This window comes from Salvelinus sp. IW2-2015, linkage group LG22 (genome assembly GCF_002910315.2).
Source record: "Salvelinus sp. IW2-2015 linkage group LG22, ASM291031v2, whole genome shotgun sequence".
NCBI lineage: Eukaryota > Metazoa > Chordata > Actinopteri > Salmoniformes > Salmonidae > Salvelinus > Salvelinus sp. IW2-2015.
This window is the reverse complement of record NC_036862.1, coordinates 12,808,214-12,821,689: the sequence shown is the minus strand read 5'-3', so window position 1 is coordinate 12,821,689 and position 13,476 is coordinate 12,808,214. Positions and strand designations below refer to the sequence as shown.

At 47.1% G+C, this 13,476-nt stretch overlaps 1 protein-coding gene across 3 annotated transcripts in view; it reads left to right on the top strand.

Annotated features, from left to right (window-relative positions):
* The window catches only part of LOC111949894 (zinc finger protein neuro-d4), a 104,778-nt gene that overhangs the window by 48,730 nt on the left and 42,572 nt on the right, over window positions 1-13,476 (top strand). The gene's annotated exons all lie outside the window — the stretch shown is intronic.

Genomic DNA, 13,476 nt, shown 5'->3' with positions numbered 1-13,476 from the left:
CCCTGAGCGTTTTAGAGCACGCTTCTGTGTAACACATGCATAGTATGCAGCAGTCAGCCTCCAGGGCGGGTAAGCGTGGACCACGCTGTAACACATCGGCATAGCATGCAGCAGTCATCCTCAGACGGTAAGCGTAGAGCACGCTATGTAACACATGGCATAGATGCAGCAGTCCGCCTCCAGGGTCAGAGCTGTAGAGCACGCTGTAACCACATGGCATAGTTGCAGCAGTCGCAGCCTCAGGGGACGTGATTCCGTTAGAGCGTGGACCGCCTGTAACGACATGGCATAAGTGCAGCAGCTCCTAGGCCTCCAGGTCGGTAAGGTAGCGTTAGGCACGCCTGTACACATGCATAGTTCAAGACAGTCGCGCTACAGGGAGTATCTAGAGGCTGACCACGCCCCTGTAACCACATTGACAATTTAGCTCGCCAGCAGTCCAGCCTCCAGGGAGTATTCCAGGAGCGTGCGACCAACACGGGTTGTCAAAACACGATGCATAGTTGCAGAGTACAGCCTCAGGCTTAGAGACGTATGAGCCACGCTGTTAACACATTGCGATAGTGCCAGCAGTCAGCCTCCGAGTAGCCAGCGTAGAACACGCCTGTAACACATCGGCCAAGTGCAGCAGTTCCAGCCTCAGGCGAAGCAGCGTGGACCCACGCTGCTAAAATCACATGCATTAGTCCAGCAGTCAGCCTCAAGGAGCTTAGAGCGTGGACACGCTGAACCACACTGGCATAGTGTCAGCAGTCAGCCTCAGGGTAGAGCGTAGAACACGCGTGTAACACCATTGGCATAGCTGCCAGCAGCCACGCCTCAGGGTCTTAGAAGCGTAGACCACGCCTGTAAACCACATGGCCACTAGTGCAGCAGTCAGCTCTCAGCGGTCTAGCAGGCGTGGACCACGTCTGTAACACATGGCATAAGTGCCAGCAGTCAGCGCCTCAGGGTAGAGCACTAGACGCACACTTGTAACCACATGGCATTAAGTGCAGCAGTTCGCTCTCAGCGGATAACTTAGGAGCGTAGAACAACGCCTGCTAAACACATGGGCATAGTTGCAGCAGTCAGCCTACAGGGTATATAGAGCGTAGAGCACCGCTTGTAAACACAGCATAGCAGCAGCAGTCAGACACTCAGCGGTAGAGCGTACGAAGCACGCTGTAACACATGCATTAGTGCAGCCAGCCAGCCTCAGGAGAGCGTAGACCACACTGTAACACATGGCACTAGTGCAGCAGTCAGCCTCAGGAAGAAGACGTGGGACCAAACGCCTGTAACCACATGGCATAGGAGCAGCAGTCTCAGCCTTCAGGGCCATAGACGAGAGCACGCCTGTAACACATGCATAGCTGCAAGCAGCCCAGCCTCAGGGATAGAGAGCGATGGACCACGCTGCTAAACACATGAAATAGTGCAGCAGCCAGCCTCAGGTTAGCGTCAGAGCCCGCGTGTAACACACATGGCATCAGTGCAGCAGTCAAGCCTCAGCACGGATAGAGCGTAAGCACGCTGTAACACATGCATAGAGCTGGCAGCAGCCAGCCCTCAGGTAGAGCGTGGGCACCACGTGCTGTAACACATATGGCAAGTGCAGCAGTCAGCCTCAGGTGGTTTACCATTAGAGCGTAGACCACGCTGTCAACACATGGCATAGTGCAGCGCAGTCCAGCCTCAGTGTAGAGCGCGTAGAAGCCACGCTGTAACACATGTCAGGTAGCTCGCAGCAGTCAGCCTCAGGGTACAGCGTAAGCACGCCGGTGATTAACACTATGAACTCTCCGTCTTAGTGGTTGTTCTTGCGCATGGGCAAGGGGCAGGGTGTTCGTCTCCAGAGTCCTTCCTGTTCTCCCTTCCTCGTCCGCATAGAGCGTGGTGTGAGCATGTAGTGTAGGCTGCAGGCCCGGCACAGGTTTATAGCGCTTCCCACCAGATTGGGAACACACACACACCACAACACAGGAGAGCACAAAATCAAGATGACATAACTAAGATGTAGCCCAATTACAATCCAAGCATAACATACTTTATATACCAACATCTAATCGTATAAAAGATGAGTGAATTCCATCGTGCAGCCACTGAAAAATAGAACAGCTCACAATGAATGGCCAGCTGTATCCTCACGAGCTAAGTCCATGTCGCCGTTTCAGTTTGAATATTGCTCTATATATGCTCTATAGATGTTTCCCCGAAACACTCTGTTGTTCTAGCAGCAATAACAGCCGCTCTCATCCCACTAGAGGAGTTGTCCTCATAACGATCTGCAGTGCAGAGAATTCTTGCTTTGTGTAGAGTTCGAGACAAGCGCAGACACACTATCGCTGACCAGCGTAGTTTAGGCTGCCAGGGAAGAAGCAGTCTCATTGCGCTCTTACGACATGGTGTGTGTGTCGTTGCGTCTGCGTGCGTGCATATCACTGCTCACAGACGTACTGGCTATTGTCCCCTGTCCTCAATGGATGCCTGTGTCTCTGTCTCTTCTTCATACCCCACTTGACACCACAGGCCTGACAGCGAGAAACTACCAAGACGGAGGCGTGAACAGGAGTCACACCAAACACAAACATTACACTCACACAATTACTCTTACCGTACAGCGTACCATCAAGCATCGCTACTGTAAACAGGTGCCCCCCCCCCTTCTCACCTGCTAATCACCTTTCCTCTAGACATGCCCCGGGCGTTGATGACACCGACCCAGCGGAACTTTCAAGCTCAATCTAACAACCTCGCTGTTGTGATGACCAGATACAGTCTGTACAGCCTGCAGCGATTGCTTCACACAGGACGGAGAGAGAAGAGAGTCGCCTTTCTCGTCTAAAAGAGTTAGTTTAGAATGCGTCCCACGTACGTGATTCTGAACTAACCACTGCATGCTCGAAATACTGTGCATTACAATGCTCCTGATATCTAATGCTGCCATCACGACAAATTCATTACACTACTAATATGCACTTGCGAATAATGACTTGTCTCCCATCCCTCCACCCCACCCAAATGTTTACGAATGAGCTATAGGGAACTGCGATGTATGAATGCATGATGTGGATTATCATTACACTGAGAGCAGGGGAAATGGGAGGGGTCCGCACGGGGCGGGTAGTGGATGATGGCTCTTGGTAGTTTATGTCACGGCTGCTACTAATGTACCGCCTGACCAAGCCTACGACTGAGCAACGAGTGACAGCGGGCATGGATGATAGGAAGCCGGAAGGAGAAGAGAACAGCAAGAGGAGAGACAGAGAGCTGCAGCCCCAGAGCAGAGAGGAGAGCGGAAGCTCCCGCACATGCCGACTAAGGAGCTGCCGATGCTTCCCTCTTCACCACCCCTCAGATACAGCAGAGGAAGAGAGAGGCTTCTCATGCAGCCCCAATTGATAGCACCCACTTGAGAGGCTTGGGAGTTTGCATTAACTCGCAGTTGGGTCCTACCGTACTAGACAGAGAGTCAGCTAGCTCTCTGAAAATGTGAACGTAACTGGTGGAGGAGCGCGAAGCCTGTTAACTGTCTGCATTCAGGGCGACTGGATCAGCCAACTGATCCGCTGTCTATCTCTCCATTAAAATGTTATTTCTAAAAGTTACTTCTCTTGATAAATTCTAGGCAAAGGTCTAACGGGAAGTTGAAAGAGAAAAGAGAGGATGCAGTGGCAATTCATAGTAACGAGGTTTCAAACAATACCAAGTAACATTTCAAATCTACAGTAACATTTCAAATAGAACAGGAGGAAGTGCAAATTTACAAATATGAGCAAAATGTTGCAGAAGGACTGTTTAGTCCTGAATCAGTTTGTATACCCACTGTTAATCGGATACACACTACAGCGCTAATGCAAATCTGGAAGGCGCTGTAAAGTTTTTCAGGATCTCCCAATATGTCAAAATGGTTACGTTGCCAGTAAACATCATAGCCACTGTGTATATTTCTAGAGCCGAGGAGAAGGGAAAAACATGTTGCCCTATGCAGTGACAGCATTAACAGGTACAGTAGATTGGCTGTATCTTTCCTGTGTGTTTCACTTGTCTTAAACCCGTCCCCTCGCCCGGTTCTTGCGGTACTTGCGTTTGGACGTCCTCTTCCATTCCTCCTCCGATTCCAGTATGCATGGGGAGCATAATCACCGACCCAGCAGCTTTCTGCGGCAGAAAGAGAAACACACCAGAACATTTCAGAGAACGGATACCAGCAGCGGAAGGAGAGCTGCCCGGATTGAGGGCCTTGCCGGTGCTGAACGCACCCTCAAAATTAAGTCTAAGCCACCTCCACTAGCCCCCCAGTAAATAGAACGTCTCAGCTACCGAAGTGAATTCCTGGTGCTGCAACTGGATAAACTAGTACAATAAAACAGGGTACACGTCATTACATGGAACAAAAAACAACATAGAGAGATAACACAGAGAATTACCGAGAGCCGAATACATAGAGAGAGAAGAGAGAGAGAGAGAGAGAAGGAGAGATACATATATAGAGAAGAGAAGAGAGAGAGAAGAGAAGAGAGAGGAGCAGAAAGAGAGACGAGAGAGAAAAGAGAGAGGAAAGATGATGAGAGAGAGAGAGAGAGAGAAGAGAGAGAGAGAAGAAAAACAGAGAGAGATGAGAGAAGAGAGAAAAGAGCGAGAGAGAGAAACAGAGAGAGACAGAGAGAGAAGTCAGAGAGAGGAGAGAGAGCGATACAGAGCGAGAGATAGCAGATACACGAGAGCATATGACTAGATGAAAATATTCACTGAGCAGAGACGAGACCACGAGACAACGAGAGAACACCAGAGCCAGAAAGCAGCACACAGAGTCAGAAAGAGACACCAGCGAAGTGCAGAAAGAGACACATAGACAGAGAGAGGACACCATAGACGAGAGAGGTACGGACATCAGGACAGAGAGAGACCCCACTAGGATCATAGATGAGACACATAGACAAGAGAGCAGGACACCATGAGACAGAAGATAGGGCGACCACACTTAGACCCACGAGAGAGACCCACCTAGACAGAGAGAGATCCCCACTAGTCAGAGAAACACATTAGACAGAGAAGACCCATTAGACAGAGAGAGACACATAGACCAGAGATGAGACCCATAGGACAGAGAAGACCCATAGACAGAGAGCAGACACATAGACAGAGAGGAGACACATAGACAGAGAGAGGACACATAGACAAGAGAGCACCCATAGACCAGAGACAGACCCATAGACCAGAGAAAGACATAGACAGGAGAGCAGAAAACACTAAGACAGAGAGAGGGAACCCATAGCGACACGAGAGAAGACAAAACATAGACAGAGCAGAGACACATAGACCAGAGAGAGACCCAGTAGACACGAGAGAGACACTATAGACAGAGAGAACACAGACAGAGAGAACCATAGACAGAGAACCATAAGACAGAGAGGAGACCCATACACATGAGTGAGAGACCCACACCATCAGGACAGAGAGAGGACACCATAAGACAGAGAGATGACACATAGACAGAGGAGAGACCCGATAGACAGAGAGATACATTAGACAGGAGAGAAGACCCATAGACAGAGAGAGACCCATAGACAGAGAGAGAACATAGACAGAGAGCACACAACAGAAGAGAGACCCCATAGACAGAGAGCGAACACAATCGACAGACGGAGACACAGACAGAGAGGCAGACACAGAGACAGAGAGCAGACCCATAGACAGAGAGAAGACACAGACAGGAGAGACACATAAGACAGAGACGAGACACACGACAGAGAAGCAGACCAGAGAGAGACACCCTAGGACACGAGAGAGAACACATCGAGGACGAGAGAGACACATACCCAGAGAGAGACCCATAGGACAGAGAGAGACACATTAGACAGAGACGAGACACAGCAGACCAGAGAGAGACACAGAGACAGAGAAGAGACACAGTAGACAGAGACGAGCACACATAGACACGAGAGAGACACCATACGAAGAGAGAGACACGTAGACACGAGAGAGACCACATAGACAGAGAGCCGACCCATTGAGCAGAGAGAACACATAGACAGAGAGAGACCACATATACCAGAGAGAGGACACATGAGACAGAGAGAGACACACTAGAACAGAGAGAGACCCATAGACATGAAGATGAGACACATTAGACAGAGAGAGACCCATAGCCAGAGAAGACCGACTAAGGACAGAGAGAGACCCCATAGGACCAGAGAGAGACTCATAACAGCGAGAGAGCACCATACATAGACAGGAGAGGACACAAATAGACAGAGAGAGATCCCACTAGACAGAGAGAGAAACACATAGACAGAGAGTATGACCCATTTAGACAGAGAGAGACACATAGACAGAGAGAGGACACATACGACATGTACGAGAGACCCATTAGACAGAGAGAGACACAATAGACAGAGAGAGACCCATAGGACAGCAGAGAGACCCACAATAGACAGAGAGAAGACCAACATAGACAAGAGAGAGAACCCATAGACAGTAGAAGCTAGACCCTATAGACAGTGGAGAAGTACATTAGACTAGAGAGAGACAACAGAGAACAGAGCGAGACTCTCATAGACAGCAGAAGAGACACAAGACAGAGAGAGACACATAGACAGAGATGATACACATTAGACAGAGAAACGACACAGCAGACAGAGTAGAGACCGATGACAGAGATGATGGACCACATAGACCAGCAGAGCGAGACACAGTAGAGCAGATGAGAAGGAACAGAAACAGATGAGAGACAACATGGAGACAGAGACAGAGACACAGAGAGACACCGAGACACACGAGACGAAAGTAAAGTGCCCAACAGGACAATCCATCAAATTAGACCAGTAAAGGGTGCGCCTCCCATCCTATTTAAACACCAACACCCCCCCCTCCTGTTACAGACTTACTAGTGAACCAGGCGAGAACACTATGCTGTTATTCATTCCCTCCCTAACGGAGACTGTAGAGTGAAAGAAACGAGCTTCCTCTCTCGCGCAAAAAGTCGTCAAACATTATTCCGCAAAATAAAAGTACAACACATGCGGCCTGCTGAAGTTGCAAAATAAAGAGGTGACAAAAAAAAACACAAGTGTCAATGACAAAAAGAACAAAACTCTAAATAAGAGCATATGGAGGAAGCTGCGTAATTGGAAGAGGGAAACCAAAGGCCTCCTCTTGTTCTGCTTCCTGCGGATACAGGACAGCTAGCGAGCCCAGGTCTCAGAGGCCTAACACCCAGTAGGCAGCCCGGGCTTGGCTTGCGTTGGAGCATTTATTGAAGTGCTTAAAATTGGGCCTAATTGTCGACCTTAGCGACAGGAAGACTGTCTTCGTCTGCGACAGCAGGTGGCCGGGTAGGCGACTGGAGACACAGAGCTACACAAGCAGGACGATGACAGCTCAGGCAGAGTTACACTGGCAGAGGGAGGACAGACCACGCGACACACCACACACACACACACACATCACAACACACACACACCAGCACGACACAATCACTCCCACACATCCAAACACACACATCACATCATGCTCTCCTGTCTCCACCTCGAAAACACACACCTTTTTGGCGGAGGAAGAGAGGAAACCTGTGCCACTGTGAGGGTGATCTGTCATGGATGCAGGGATGTGTCACTGCCAACCAGAGTCACTGATACTACAGACGGAGCCATCGAGAGGGGAGGTGCCTGCCTGCCTGCCTGCTTCCTCTTCCGGATGAGCTGTCATCTCCTCTGTGAGCTCTGTGTCTCCAGTCCCTACCCCACCTGCTCCAGACGTGACAGTCTTCCTTCCCTAAGGTCGACAATTAGCCAATTAGCACTTCAATAAATGTCCCACGCAGCAGGCCCAGGGCTCCACTGTGGGTAGGCCTCTGAACCTGGGCCTCGCCTAGCTGCCGTATCCAGCAGGAAGCTAACAGAGGAGGGCTTTGGTTTCCTCCTCCATTACAGCTTCTTTCCATATGCTCATTTTAGAGTTTGTTCTTTTGTGACACTTGTTTTTTTGTCACCTCTCTTTCACAGACCCATGTGTTGTACTTTTTATTTGCGGAATATGTTGCGACTTGTTTTGCCGATGAGAGGAAGTGTTTCTTTCACTCCTACGTTTTAGGAGGGAATGAATAACAGCACAGTGTTCTCCTGGTCACTAGCAGCTGTAACAGGGGGGATGTTTGTGTTAAAAGGAGGGAAGGCCACCCTTACTGGTCTAATGGAATGATTGTCCTTTGGGCTTACTTTATCTCTCTCTGTCTCTGTTTGTCTCTTTGTCTCTGTCAATTCAATTCAAAGGGTTTTATTGGCATGGGAAACATATGTTTGCACTGCCAAAGCAAGTGAAATAAATAATAAACAACATTTAAATAAACAATCCAAAATGAACAGTAAACATTACACTCACAAAAGTTTCAAAGGAATAGACACATTTAAAATGTCATATTATGGCTATGTACAGTGTTATAACGATGTGCAAATAGTTAAAGTACAAAAGGGAAAATCAATAAACATAAATATGGGTTGTATTTACAATGGCGTTTGTTCTTCACTGGTTGCCCTTTTCTTGTGGCAACAGGTCAAACATCTTGCTGCTGTGATGGCACACTGTGGTATTTCACCCAATAGATATGGGAATTTATCGAAATTGGATTCTTTGTGGGTCTGTGTAATCTTAGGGAAATATGTGTCTCTAATATGGTCATACATTTGGCAGGAGGTTAGGAAGTGCAGCTCAGTTTCCACCTAATTTTGTGGGCAGTGTGCACATAACCTGTCTTCTCCGCCTATGGCGGCCTTTCTCAATAGCAAGGCTATGCTCTCTGAGTCTGTACATAGTCAAAGCTTTCCTTAATTTTGGGTCAGTCACAGTGGTCAGGTATTCTGCCACTGTGTACTCTGTTTAGTGCCAAATAGCATTCTAGTTTGCTCTGTTTTTTTGTTAATTCTTTCCAATTTGTGTTTGTTGACTTGGTTGGGTCTAATTGTGTTGCTGTCCTGGGGCTCTGTGGGGTGTGTTTGTGTTTGTGTTTGTGAACAGAGTCCCAAGACCAGCTTTCTTAGGGGACTCTTCTCCAGGTTCATCTCTCTGTAGGTGATGGCTTTGTTAGGGAAGGTTTTGGAATCGCTTCCTTTTAGGTGGTTGTAGAATTTAACGGCTCTTTTCTGGATTTTGATCATTAGCGGGAATCGGCCTGATTGTGCTCTGTTTTATTTGGTGTTTTACGTTGTACAGGGAGGATGTTTTTGCAGTGCGATTTGCAGCATGTTTCTTCTTCTCTCTCTCTCTCTTCTCTCTCTCTCTCTCTCTTCCACTCCTGCTCTCTCTCTCTCGTCTCTCTCTCTCTCTCTTCTGTCCTTCTCTCTCTCTCTCGTCTCTCTCTCTCTCCTCTAGCTCGTCTCTCTCTCTCTCTCTCTCATCTACTCGACTCATCTCTCTCTCGTCTCTCTCTCTCTCTCTCTCTCTTCTCTCTCTCTGCTCTCTGTATCAAAATCTCTATTCGTTTTGTATCCCATGTATGACCTAAAGTTCCCTTTTATATGTACTGTTTATCATCCAGTTGCAGGCAGCAGGAAACTCACTGGGTAGCTGAGCATTTTTTATTTGTGGGGGCTAATGGTGCTAGGCTTATTCTGGAGAGGAGCTTTCAGGCCTCTCCCTGGAGAACAAAGTTCAAGATATAGGTTTTCGTAGGGTAACGTTCAGCTTGGGGTAGCTGTTGTGTGAGGCATTGTGTGTGTGTGTGTGGGTGTCGCTGTGTATTTGGTTGGGTGTGTGTGTGGTGAACTGTGGGGGTGCCTGTGTCTAGGGCGTGCGTCGCCTTAGCTGTATGGGGATGTTATACTGCTGTTACGACAGCAGTACCTTGGCCTTGTTCGGAGCTCAGGTCCTCGAATGGTGCTCAGGGGGAGCCCTTATATGTTTGGGTGGTGTCATCGATCTTAGAGCATTCTTCCAATTTGATGGGGGCTAAAATGGAGGGCTGCTAGAGAGAGGCAGACCGCGCGTGAGCGGAGTTCACTTTATCTCGTACTAGGGACGACGGCACAACCTATACACACTTCTTCTCATGGCAGCAGCAGCAGAGAATAATTATCTGGGTACCTGCGTAACTTGTGTGTAGACAATCTCTAATAGGATGTCGTTGGGCTCACATTCGGGTGTCTCTACTGAGATCAGCCCCTTATTTCTGGAGACGTAGCTTATCACCTTTCACGCATAGAGGCACGGGGGCTAGTGATCGAAGCTAGCAACATCACAGACGGAATTCAAGTATTTTGCAATTGAACGATATAGGGCTCGTCTGATAGAGATGCAGACAAGATATCAGCGTTACTACTTTTTTGGGCTCGCTGGCAGCGAAGGCGGTGCTTTAACATATGGACGGAGAGGAGAGAGAGGGTTGTTTCTATGCGGTCAACTTAAATTTAATAAGTCTGAGGTATGTGAGGCATATGACAAATGAGCACTCCATATGTCGCTCGCACTCCTGAGTGAACGCTCTCACTGCATCACTCTCCTTTGTTTAATAGCTGAATCTGTGTTCCTACATCGCATCTTTTAATGCGGTTTGTCGGCATCTGTTTTGATGAGGCTGTCCAAGAAGGCTCGTGCTCGAGTCTCGGGCTGGACTGCCACAATTCATTTCCCACACTATGACGAACCATTGGATATAGCACACGAGATGAGGAGTGCGGATCGGCAGAGATGATCAGCTTGCAATTGAGCCCATAACATAGCGATAGAAACCCTGAGATCGCAGTTGGGGGCGTATCTAGAGTATATTCATTCTTTAAAGCTGAGAGGGAAAAGGCAGATAGTGGGCTGTGGCGCTTAATAGTGAACTCACAGAGACAGGGCACAAGGCTGCTACCGTGTCCACGGGACGTTAAGCCACACCGCCCTGAGGCTTAGCTGGAGAGCCGCGCGTATTGATTTGCGTGGGGCTACTGGCAGGAAGAGAGAGAGGGGAGCCGAAAGGAAGAGGAGAGGCAGAGGCCAGCACTAGTAGCCATGCAGGAGAGGAGAGGAGAGGAGCTAGAATGGATTAAGGAGCTGCCGATGCTTCTCTCACCCTCTCAGTACAGCAGGAGGAGAGAGAGGGGCTTCCACGAGGAATTGATAGCACCACTTGAGAGGCTTTGGAGTTTGCATAACTTGCAGTGGGGTCCTACGTATAGACAAGAGAGTCAGCTACTCTCTGAATTGGAAGGGAACTGGAAGGAGGGAGGAGCTGTGACTGTCCCATTCAGGGAGATGGATGGCTGTTTTATCTTCCATTTGATTTGATTTGATTTGATTATATCTCTTTTAGTCATCATTTGGACTAATCTTCAAGAGTCCTGAAACATTCAAATACACATTTATAATACGATACATTTTCACATACAGTTGAAGTCGGAAGTTTACATACACCTTAGCCAATACATTTAACTCAGTTTTTTCACAATTCCTGACATTTTAATCCGAGTAAAAATTTCCCTGTTTTAGGTCAGTAAAGATCACCACTTAATTTTAAGAATGTGAATGTCAGAATAATAGTAGAGAATGATTTATTTCGCTTTTTTTCTTTATCACTTCCAGTGGGTCAGAAGTTTTACATACACTCAATTAGTATTTGGTAGCATTGCCTTTAAATTGTTTAACTTGGGTCAAACGTTCGGGTAGTCTTCCACAGCTTCCCACAATAAGCTGGGTGAATTTTGGCCCATTCCTCCTGACAGAGCTGGTGTAATGAGTCAGGTTTGTAGGCCTCCTTGCTTGCACATGCTTTTTCACGTTGCCCACACATTTTCCATGGATTGAGGTCAGGGCTTTGTGATGACCACTCCAATACCTTGACTTTGTTGTCCTTAAGCCATTTTGCCACAACTTTGGAAGTATGTTTGGGGTCATTGTCCATTTGAAGACCCATTTGCCACAAGCTTTAACTTCCTGACTGATGTCTTGAGATGTTGCTTCAATATATCCACGTTTCCATCCTCATGATGCCATCTATTTTGGTGAAGTGCACCAGTCCCTCCTGCTGTAAAGCACCCCCACAACATGATGCTGCACCCTGTGCTTCCAGGTTGGGGTGGTGTTCTTCAGCTTGCAAGCATCCCTTTTTTCCTCAAACATAACGATGGTCATTATGGCCAAACAGTTCTATTTTTGTTTCATCATACAGAGGACCAATTCTCCAAAAAGTTTCAAACCGTAGTCTGGCTTTTTTATGGCGGTTTTGGAGGCACTGGCTTCTTCCTTGCTGAGCGGCCTTTCAGGTTAGGTCGATATAGGACTCCTTTACTGTGGAATATAGATACTTTTGTACCTGTTTCCTCCAGCATCTTCACAAGGTCCATTGCTGTTGTTCTGGGATTGATTGCACTATTTCGCACCAAAGTACATTCATCTCTAGGAGACAGAACACGTCTCTTTCCTGAGCGGTATGACTGCTGCGTGGTCCCACGGTGTTTTACTTGCGTACTATTGGTTTGTACATGCCTTCAGGCATTTGGAAATTGCTCCCAAGGATGAACCAGACTTATGGAGGTCTTGGCTGATTTTCTTTGAATTTCCCATGATGTCAAGCAAAGAGGCACTGTGAGTTTAAAAGTAGGCCTTGAAATATATCCACAGGTACAATTGACTCAAGTGATGTCAATTAGACTATCAGAAGCTTCTAAAGCCATAACATAATTTTCTGGAATTTTCAAGCTGTTTAAAGACAGTCAACTTAGTGTATGTAACTTCTGACCCACTGGATTGTGATACAGTGAATATAAAGTGAAGATAATCATGTCTGTAAACATTGTTTGGAAAAATGACTTGGTATGTACAAGGCTAGATGTCCTAACGACTTGCCAGAATCTATAAGTTTTTGTACCAAGAAATTTTGGAGTCTGTTGAAAGAATTTTTAATGAATCCAACCTAAGTGTAGTGTAAACTTTTGACTTCAACTTGTAGATGGTGGACAATCTATTTCCTAGTATTTACTGCAATGTGTCTCCTTACCGACTGAATACTGTTGTGAATAGAGTTGTGGCCGTTTTAAATGGTGCATATTATGAAATCAAATAAGCATGTTTATTTCAAATTTCTTGTTGATTGATGACCAACCAACAGCATTGAGCATGACTACAAAGAATAACCATATTCTCCACCTTAAAACAATCCTTAAATGGTATTTCTATAAGTTACTTATCTTGATAGATAACACTTTGTTAACGGGAAGTTGAAACAGAAGAGAGGATGTTGTGAAATTAAAGTAACATTTCAAACACAGTACATTTTGAAATAGACAGGATGAGTGAAATTATAACATGAGTGAAATGTGAGAAGGAAGTTTATTTGGACCAGATTTGGTATCCACGAGGATACACCCTGTACATGCAATGAAACTGCAAGCTGAAGTTCAGATCTTAACGTCATAGCACTTGTGTATTTGCGAGAGGACAATGTTGCCCTTTGCAGTGCAACAATACAGGGGACAGTAGGTGCTGTACGTTCCTGTGCGTTTCCCTTGTCTTACCCGT